The sequence below is a fragment of the Gasterosteus aculeatus genome, chromosome 20 (genome assembly GCF_964276395.1).
Source record: "Gasterosteus aculeatus chromosome 20, fGasAcu3.hap1.1, whole genome shotgun sequence".
Taxonomy (NCBI): Eukaryota; Metazoa; Chordata; class Actinopteri; order Perciformes; family Gasterosteidae; genus Gasterosteus; species Gasterosteus aculeatus.
Genome location: NC_135707.1, coordinates 14,978,170 through 14,989,425, shown reverse-complemented (window position 1 = coordinate 14,989,425; position 11,256 = coordinate 14,978,170).

Below are 11,256 nucleotides of genomic sequence, written 5' to 3'. Positions count from 1 at the left end.
GGGAGGAGAAGGAGGAGGGGTAGGAGGAGGGGGACGGGGAGGAAGACGCCTCAGCTACTTTCCTATATCCTTTTAGACTTCAGTCTCTCTGAAACAGACTTGTTGGTCAGTGACTGGTTTCCTCATGTTAAAAGTGACAATAAGACTTCCCAATTGTCTCTGTTGACTGAATGTCCTTTGTGGACTAAAAAAGTATCTCTGTGCAAGTATATTCTTTTTAAAGCCATATTCATAAAATTAGGCAAAAAACTTTTCGAGCATAAATATTTTTTTTGTGTAGTTTCCACCATGAGAAAATGATCTGGGTCTTTAAACGGTCAATGCTCCACTAACTGGTTGCTTGTTTTCTGCGCTTAGCGTGTAGTTTACAGATGAGAACATTTCAAATTGCACGTCCAATTCTGACCCAATGGTCATATAAAATGTTGATGAGAGCACCTGTACCTAAATAGTCATCCTGATCAATGGACATACAGAAATCAAGTGTCATGTAGTAGCCAGCCAGTCTTCACTCTAACGTTGTCACACACTGGAGCAACATTTGACCATCATGATTGAGTGATTATTAAAAAGTGTTAGAAAAACAAATTGTTCATTTGTCAAGTGAATTCAAGCCTGTTGGCTTGTACATTAGCATCCATAAGTCAAGCTAACATCAACAGCCCAGATGTCCTCTCATCCACGGCTCTAATTGAGGACTGTTGGCACAAAAACTGCCCCTAACCAGACGTGAGGAGGTTCAAGACCTCCCAGTAAACCGTGTCCACTTAGCCTGATGAGTCTAAATGGCTTTAACATCCCACCACGCCACAACTAGGCCAATAGATGTCAGTTTAACGTCACGACTCGGCCAATTGGCTACTTACCCCAGGTTTGACCCAGAAGTAATGATGATGTTCAGTTTAACTTTTCAGTCAATCTCTACTCGCAGTCATCCAAGTCAAGGAAGGAACCCAGAGTTAAACGTTAAGGTCTAAGGAGATGATATCTTGATATACATCTGGAAATCACAATGTATTATTTACTTATGTAATACTTAGTAGAATGATCATAGATGATGAAGGGGGTAATATAAGGGATACGTGCTAATGTTATATGAAACATGGATGTGAATCAAGTGTGTATCCTGCTATATTTTAGGATCAGCAGGCTTCTTTTCTGTTGCTCTCCATATAAAAACAGCAGGGCTATTTGGAGTGTCGTTGAGTATAATAGGTAAAGCACAATATGTTCTTAATGCGGGTAAAAGACAATAAATTATTACATGTTATTGCCATTTTTTCCGTTTTATTTGATCGGCAGAAAGTAGACAGGGAACAAGGGAAGCGAGCGGCTTTGTGCACCACAGGTCCTGGACTGAATAAAACCCCCGTGTGTCTCAGTCTAGTGGTGTACCTCGTAAACCAATAGGCAATCAGGACGGCCACTAGAAAAATAAAGTTTTGTTCAAAAGCTCCGTATTATGTTTATTAGGCAGTTTTAACTTCACTTGAACTCTAATAAAGAGCAGAAACTCTGGTTGGAAAAGTCACCTTCAAAATATAATCGAAATCCTCAGGATATGAAGTTAAATGAACAATATATTCCAGGTCACAGATTGCTAGGTTGGATTATGAGCTGGGACCCAAAATGGGTCGCAGGCCCTCTCCAAGTGGGTCTCCACATGACAAGAAAAGTTTGTATGATTTAATGATCTCGAATCCCAGAAAAAAAAAGTCATTTTGGTCTGAAAGGTTTTAAGAACCTTCCCCCTCCAAATACTGACTGTATTATGTTGAGTAAGAAGAGTGGTGGGCTTTGAGCTTAACCTGTAACCACAGAATGACTTCAAAAGGATCACGGCACACTAATAGGTCAAAGCCTGATGTAATCTTAATCGAAAACAGGCCGGACTAAATGAATGAAGAGAAACAGATGGATGGAGCTAGATTAAGTGTGACTGACCACAAACAGAGGGAGAAAGAGGGTGAGAGAGGGAGGAATGAGAAAGTTTAAAGGGGAAGGTGGTAGAGGTGGGGTGGGAGAGAGAGAGGGGGGGGGACAAAAACACGATGAGGTAAGGTTGCTAAGGTTGGAAAGAAAGAAAAGAGAGACGGGTGATGAAGCCGTAGAAGCAGAAGAGGCAGAAAGCATAGAAAGGGAGGGTAAAGTTTAAAAGAGTGTTTATCAGAGCAGCGAGAAAGACAAAGACAAACGCTACAGAAAAGGTGTTAGAGGGAGAGATAGACCAATGCAGGGTGGTGCGTCCGACCCTCACGGAGCCCACGGCATCGTCCCCCCTGACCGCAGCCTGCAGGCCAGATGAAGTGCGCCTGTCTGGTGGTCAAACTGGACTTGAAGATTTTCCGCTGTTGCAAAACACTTCCTGCCTGCTGTTTTCATGTAATGTGACCGCTCACATGGTTTGCTCCCTTGCCATACTTTAAGTTGAACAATATGTTATTTCTATCTAATGCCCACAGATTAGACTCTTGGCTCTTTGGGCCCTTCAGCATTGAACGGACTCCACATGAGAAAAAATTGATTCGACTGTCCAACATGTGTTAGTCTTCAAATTGAGTGGTGCTCTCCACGGGGGAAGTCTGGGCAAGAAGCATGATGATCAGAGCTGCAATCACATCTGACAAGGTGATATGTTGTTCCTGTGCTGTCCTCTGAGAGCTCCAGATGATGACATGATGAGCGGGACTCTCGCCAGGAGAATCATCAAACCGACGGGGAGTTGAATAAAATAAATAAAAAGATAGAGAAAGAGAAAGCAGTGTGTCCTTCTTTGTTAAACGTACTAAACTAATCAGCAAAGCACAGCATTTAGCCACTTACACACTTGACTTTTCAAGTCAAACCAAACACTTGATGAATTCTTAAACTCCTAAATCTGTGAAACTTATTGGAGCTCTATGAAATTCACCATGGTTTTGCTCATTCCTGCCCCATTCACAAACTCTGCTGCGGGTCGGGTTTCTGCTCCTCGTCTGCCAGAGACCTGTCTGTGGCTGCTGTGGTATTCCACGCTGAATGAGTCACGTCTGGTGGTTATTATGGGAAGGCGTTTGGCTCTCCCCGTCTCTCACCCCGACTAGTGGCAGCAAACAACGTTACATCTTTTCTAACCGAGCCGACTAAGATCACATTCTCAGTTAACCAGGCTGGATGAGGGACATTTTAGGTCGGTGATGTAAGAACACATTGATGGTTTTACGCTGCGTTGGGTTGATTAATACCCCTTTCTTGCTTTTCAAATTAAAGTGGATGAGAATGATGAAGAATATGCCTGATTTTGAAGGCTCATATGTGGATATCAAAACAACTTCATTCCAACACACACACACACACAGACTGCTATGACTGCTAAATCACAATGAAGCAGTGTACCTTTAACTTTATGGTGATGACTGATTGAGGTGTTTTTAGTTGTCAGGGTCAATTACTCTGCCTGTAACCTTGAGGTCAGAGGCTTAGAGGTGAAGGCCGAGTATGTATTCATTCTTAAGATTGTTTTCTCTTATACTAACCTTACCGGGAGCAGCGTTACTCGAGCTCATTGAATAACAATTAAATTAGCTATGCATAACTCTAAAACTATTTTTATTGAATTTCATGAACTATATACGTTTCTTCTTTAAACTACTCCCTGTGAAGACAAGTTTATAAAGACCCAAAGTAACACTAGTGCGAAAGTGATACGTAGAACGTCATAGTTTGAAGCTCATAGCCACTGAGTCTCAGTGTTTAATGCTGGGAGGGAGAATGTTTTGTGCAGATCGGGCGAGCGCTGCCTGGCTAAGAAATTGTCTGTCCTACAGCCTCCCAGTAGAACCAGAATGAGACATTGATTTTTTGCATGAATTAAGCAAGACATATGAGAACAAAATCTGCAAAATAAGCACATGAAATCGAAAGCATTTGTCTTTGCTAAATCATCAATCACATTAACTTTATGTTAGGGAGGCATGATGAACCGCCTTGGATATACAAATTTGCGGTTCAGGTCTTTAATTGGAAACGAGTGATACATCAGCTAATCACACAAAAACAGTTTGATCCGTGGACAATCATTGCTTTGGATTCAAATAAAGTAGATGTGAGGAAAAGAAGAGCACATTGTTCAACTCGACTGACCACATTTTACCAAATGGGATATTGATCTTCAGCGGCACAAGCACCTCCGTCCCTCCGCTTCTGTCTCTCTGTCTCTCTGTCGTCCTTGTGTTCACAGATATGAGTAAAAGCCATTTCCTGGTTGAGACTGAGAGAGAACATGTGTGTTTTGTGTGTGTGTGTGTGTGTGAGAGAGAGAGAACGACTGTGTGTGCATGCGTGGGCGTGTGGTTGTCTGTGATGGTTTTACCATGTGCAGGTTCCCCGTACGGGACTGAATGAAGTCGGATATGAGGGAACCTGTCAGGTCCGGGCTACTGTCGGAAACCCTCCTTCTATTACCTCCTCCTGTCCTCCTCCTCCTCCTCTGGATTCAACGTTTTACATCTGAAGATTGTACAAGACGTGCAGGTTATATACATTGTTGTTATGTTAGTATAATATGTATCATCTGAAAAGATGCTTGGCTGTGATAGTAAGTCTTTAAAGTATAGGCAGCTTCAGATAAATTAAACCTCACTGAGCTTTCAAACTGAATCAAGTTGTTATAAATCTGAAAGCTTAAAAAAAGAGAAAAAAGTGGGCCCTTCATCTGCAGAATCTGAGGCATAAAAAATGAGACCAACTTTTGTTGGGCATCCATGTGTTGGATAATGACAGCTAACTATCTTTGGATCTCTTGAATGAAGCATCAATGTTTGTTTTGTAACTTTTGTGGACAAATTAATATGACAACAAGCAGTGTTTATGATCAAATGTGAGACCTGCACCAAGTTGTTGATCTCTATACAGAGGACTGTCTGTGGGAATCAAACCTTTGTGGAGCTTATTGTATGTAACTTTTTATTGAGTATCTGTCAAAGGTGAGCATTCTCCCTTCCCTGGTTAATTATACCCGTTGTTGGTGCAAAAGAAATCAGCAAATCGGCTGAGCTGATAGACATTATTAACAAATGTAACAAATGCATCTAGCTTGAATAGGTACTTATAGAATCTTTAAATGTGGGAGCAGAAAATCTGCGGTGGTACAAACGGGGAGCATTTGGATTTGGACGGCGTCCAGCAGCACCCTGGCAGCCCTCCGGCTACGCCCCTGGTTTCACGTGGTCCACATGGAACAAGCTCAGTCCAGGACTTTCCTGCAAACCCAACCCCGATCCTAACCTAGACTCTAACCCTGTCATTAGTTTTCCTTTTTCAAGGGAAAATGCTCCACACGAGTCATTTTCTGGTAATTGACAGCAAGTAGAGTTTAAATGGTCACAGACACACACACACACACACACACACTCATAAATGCACTTACTCGTACACAGTGGTCGTGCAGCTGCGGCGTGTGTGATAATGAGACAATCCTTGGAGGGACTCATCTAGACTGTTATATCATCTCCCTGGAAACCTTCCACAGCTCCAAAATAAGTGTGTGTGTGCTCCCAGTCAGCTGCGGCATGATGTCATCCACTATAATTCCTACAATCAAAGAAAAAAGGATATTTGATGACATGTGAATGTGTAAAGAACGTTGGTTTCCTGAAATCTGGGGATAGTCTGGTTCAGACTAATTTGGAGCTCTGTCTGCATCTTTGCCGAACAAAGACTTGCCAAAACATTTTGAAAGAGCCCTTGTACCGGCCTCTTAATTCCTCTTAACTAAAAAAAGAGAAAAAGCTTTAATTCAATATGCAACACACATCCATTATCGGTTTGCTGACCAGTTCCTGTTGCGTTATCAACCTCGATGCATGGACAGGGCCAAAGAGGAACAAAGACATACAAATACACATGAAAAATGTACATCAGTCGGGTATTTCACACGGTCGTCCAGGTGGAACCCGCTTCTAATGAGTTTCACTGAGCTACTGACTTCATAGCACTCACTAGGTGTGCCCCCCTGCTGTGGCTTGTATTACTACCTCAACATCTGGACAGGGCAGTTTTACAGTACAGTTACAGTTTTACAGTAGAACCATATGGGGACAAAATACTTATACTTGCATACGTCAGTAATGAGACTTTCATTTCAATATATAAGCCACATATCTGTCACGGTTTGTGGGTTTAAAAGTCAGAATAATGAGGTTCTTCTATCTTTTTTGGGGGGGCTGTGAGGAGGCAAATCCACATGAGCGCCGTGTCACTCTCGCCTTAAAAGTGCTTGGGATTGGACGGGTCTGGTCTCTTTCCCGAGCAATAGCTTTATTAAAGACTGCATCTGTGTGTGTGTGTGTGTGTGTGTGTGTGTGTGTGTGTGTGTGTGTGTGTGTGTGTGTGTGCGTGTGTGTGTGTGGTTTACTAGCCGGCTGTGGTGGTTCTCGGGGGACGGCCCTCTCCAGCTGCTGCTTTACAAGACCGTGACATCAAACACACACACGCACACACGCACACTTAACACAAAGGTTTGACACAGCTTTCACTTCAACCCTCAGCCTCTCTTAACAAGTTCAACAAATGAACTCTTCTCTCCTCACTTCTTCCACTCTCCACATTCCACTGATCTTCACCCCACACCTCCCACGGCCCGCCTCCTCATTTGGGACACGATTGAAATGTGTACACAGTACAAGAATCGTTTAAATGTCCGCTTATGCTGTTCATGTAGTGTCAGATACCAGTTAATGCCATTGGTCAAGCAAGACAATAAAGAAATCAGCTCAACAGGTGCCAATATGTAAGTGACCTTGACCTTTGACCTTTAAGAGCAGGACACGCAAAAATCTCTTCGCTGCCCAATAATTCCGGTGATAGTTTTACAGGAGGACTGCTTTTAACTCTTGAAGGTCTGGTCTGCGAGCATTGCTCCACTGCTTCACCACAGTAGGAGGGTCACAAAATGCACTATGAAGTATGAAATGCTCCGGCAATAAAACCAATGCTTGTTACAGCGCCTTGTTAGGTATTTTCTGTGTGCGAATAAGAACAAACTTATATATATAATAACTGAACTATAACTAAATGGTGTAAAATGGTTAAAACTTTTTGAAACATTTACATGAATTTGACTGTGTATTGAAGTTGCAAAAGTTGAAATGGTCAAATAACACCTTTCCCATTTGTCAGGTAAATAAATATGCACAACAGGAAGCCTTAAGCTTCTCAAAATAATCACCAGATCGTTGGACAAAGGTTCAGTCATTTTGTGTACACTGGTGCTTATCAGTGCGTCAACAAGCAGCCGTGGTACAACAGGAAAGGACCAAGTTTGCATATCGGGGAAAGCAAAACATATAAAAACAAAACACATAAGCGGGAAGCAGAGATAGTTGGAGGCGGTGGGGAGAAGACAAAGTGAGTAAGAAAGCAATCGGGAGAGTTAAAGAGAAAGTAAAAAATACAGAGAGAGGTGAGCTGGAGAGTGAGTCGGGTGGTTAATTTTTCCCGCCACCTCATGAGTGGCAATGACATCACAGCTGATTTTTCTTCTTAGTCTGCTTCTACCGCGCCACCACTTCAGCGCTACGGAGAGGCCGAGCTGCTACTGGCCGTGGTCTTTAGGGCTGAGGAGCTGCTTCTTTAAGTCGTCAATAACTCAGAGCGAGACTTTTTTTCGAGCGGATTAATCACAGCTCAGATTTTTTGCTATTGGTTGCTCTCCATCATGAATAGACTGAAGGGCAGCTGCAGTTGCCGGATGAACAGATTTAGTTGTAGCAAAGCCTTTGGCATTTTCCCCCCCGAGGAAACTTTGTTCTCTAGAGAACAGGAAAATGACACTACAGCCAAGCAAATATCACACATGAAGAAGAGCATCGCGTCCACCCCGGCCAACCCACATATTTACTCATACTGTCAATTTCTCTACATTTTCTGACTGTGTCCAACGTTCATGCAAAAGGAAACAGAGGTCTAACAGCAGTGCCAGGTGGTGGAGCATTTTATAGGTAGGTCCATCCAACCAATTTTTAGAAAACATCCCAGTGGGATGCAATGCAACAATTATGGTATCAAAAACACAAAAAAGCAGCATATAACAGTGTGACTTGTGTCACCCTCACAGACAATTGAGTATAATATAATAATACATATATCATATGGGCAGGTGCTTCATGTCCCTCACTCTTGTAACGTGCGGGACCTGTCACCTCCTGCCTGTATCGGGTGTGTTTGTGTGTGTGTGTGTGTGTGTGTGTGTGAGTGTAGTAGGGACGTGGCTCCAAACTGAGCTCCTCTAGACTCCCTGCACAGGCAACCAAGCTGGCTTCAATCCACTGATCAAACTGCAGTAAATCTACTCCGGTTCTTCAGCCACTTGTTGCCAGTTCATTGTTTCAACCCACCTGGCGGTGACTGTGCTCGGCTGCTCTGCAGAAGAGCTTTTTCAGAGACATAGATTCATTGTTTTTTGCCTTTCCTCTGACCCTGTCTTTGTGTTCTCGCAGTCATCCATCCTCCCGGTTCCCCAGTCTGTCTGCCGTTCCCAGACTCTCGCCATCGCTGTTTCCCTGGCAATAAATAACTTCCGCCTGTCTTCCTGTCTGTCTGCATTCGGGTCCGCCACCACCTATTGTCATATTGTTATATCTTGAATCAGCAATTGGCTAAACCGCTTCACAGACCCGCCTCCTGTGGGGCCGTTACTCTGTGGGCAGACAGGTGGAGAGGATGCGCACGAAAAGCATTTATTTTGGGGCAGATGACTTGTCTTAGTTAAGATGCTCCAGCTGCTCCATTTCCCCCTATTAGCCAGCCTAACAATCATGACAGGAGAGGTTTACGCTCTGCTCAGTGTCTGATTGGCTGCGGAAATTCAAATTGTGACCTGTTTTTTTTTTTTTTTTTTTCTTTTGACTCAAACCGAACCACTTCACTAGAATAAAATGCGGAGCAAGCTAAGAGAGTGGTCTGGATGTTGATCTGGTCTATCATGTGACTATTGATTGACAATGTGAAGCCTGTGTTTAGCTGTTACTGTCCTGCCGGTTTGAACACACAGTGACTGTGCTGCGCTGCTGGCCCTCGATATCTAGCGGAGGCGATCTGGCCTTGAGTGGGCAGAGCAGTGGAAATAATCTGTGCGACTGTGAAGGTGTGTAATTAAGTGACTATAAAGCACACACAAAGAAAACTTCAAGGCTAAACGACAACTCAGACGAGCTGCGGTAGAAGCGAAGCAAATAACGAGTGAATACCAGATAATGGATTGAAAACAGACTTCCAATATCTCAAAGTTTATTTTATTGCCCCACAGCGTTAACAAATACTGAAAGATTCAAACAAACCAGAAGAGACACCCTCCCGCAGCAGAGCTCATATGTATGACGACAACCTCCAGACGCACTCAGACAAGCGAGATAAAAGTCACACAGACTTTAATTTCCCAGCATCTCTTTCATTGTTTTACAGTTTTCTGAGGGATGTCGAATCAAACAATAGCTTTTTACTACGTGTTTGAACCCGGTGCACCGCGAGCGTGTTTGTGAGAAACTCTATCGTAAAAAAAGGGATACGGACGGAAAAAACTAAGAGAGCGAGCAAAGTTTCAACTGATGTCTTCCAGTTGTGTGACCTCTCTCTCCTTCCCCGTCTTTTTTCTGTCTTTCTGCCTCTCTCGGTTTAATAGGGCCAGCTGTAGAGTCTGGTACTCTAGGGAAACGCAGTAGAGTGTGGCTGGAGCTGAGGCTGAATGAGGCTGAAATTGGGGCTGGTGGTGATGGTGGTGGGGGGTGCGAGTTGGGGGGGCGAGCACTTCCGACCATTTTCCCCATGAAATGCAGCATGAAGTCTGGAGCGTTGGCAGGCCGCCGCCGACTCTCTTCCCCTCGTCTTCATTCCCTCCCGCCTTCGTTTCCTCCTTTTTTCCATCCTACCTTTCTCCCACGCCCTTTTATTCCTTTACCTTTTCTTCTTCCTGCTGTCCTTCTTTGCTTTTGGTAGTGACCCCCCCTCCCGACGTCTGCTCAGTGGCACTATAACAAGTCCAGGAAGTCCTGTCCTTTTTCTATCACTTTCGATGGAAGCTAAAAACCGACGGTCCGAGGACTACGGTGAATAGCTCGGGTCCTTGGAGCCCCTCTCTCCTCTAGACGCCTACGTTGTGGTTCCGTATCGGGTCCAGGTCTGCTTCCGAGTTTTGACAGGTCCCTGACCCGAGCCAGAGCGGTTCAGCTTGGTTGGGGCTATGTGTGTGTGTGTGTGTGTGTGTGTGTGTGTGTGTGTGTAAATGTGCATGGTCTTTGTCTTCGTGTGTGTGTGTGAGTGAGGTTGGACCTGGCTAAGTTGGTGGGTGTTTTTCATCAGACTAATGAATAATACGTCTGAGCTGTGAGGAGAGTATCAAGCGGGAGGAGAAAAGGGGGGCCGGAGGAGGAGGGGGTGTAATGACTATCAGATGGGGCTCTACTACTGTGCTGCTGCTGCTGCGTCCTTAAAGGAGAACACCACTCAACTTATTAATTCACATGTGTGATTATTATTCTCTGGAAGTGCGCAACCGTCGTCAAACAGGGCAGAGGCTGAGAGTGAAACGTGCGATCGCCACGTGAAGCCTGGTGCAAACGACAGCAGAGTTACTTCAGTCCTGTGGACTGATTGGCTCTTTGGTCATAACCTGAGTTGGGAAACGCACTTCATGAGAAAGCAGCTTTAATAGATTTCTACTAACCAGAAGGGAGGAGCTCCATCCGCAGCTGCAGCTGAGGAGAAGCGGCCAGTGGGTCAGCGGACGCGTGGGGGCGAAGCTCTGCAGAGGAGACTTTCATCAGTGTTTTTACAGACTACCGGGGTCACGTCAAGGCCAATTAAGGAACGTGCATGCAACATGGTTATGAATAACACAATTGTACCCGCGCACAGTTCATTGAATATGATGATTCTGTACTGGGCCAGAGACAGGCAGTCAACTGGTTCCACTCGGGGAGATACATGGTGAGAACTGGTTCCACTGGTTGAGAGATGTGATGATGACTGGTACCACTGGGAAAGCGATATGGTGAGGACTGGTACCATTGGGAAAGAGACATGGTGATAACTGGTACCACTGGGAAAGCGATATGGTGATGACTTGTACCACTGGGAAAGGTACATGGTGATGACTGGTACCATTGGGAAAGGTACATGGTGATGACTGGTACCACTGGGAAAGAGACATGGTGATGACTGGTACCACTGGGAAAGCGATATGGTGATGACTGGTACCACTGGGAAAGCGATATGGTGATG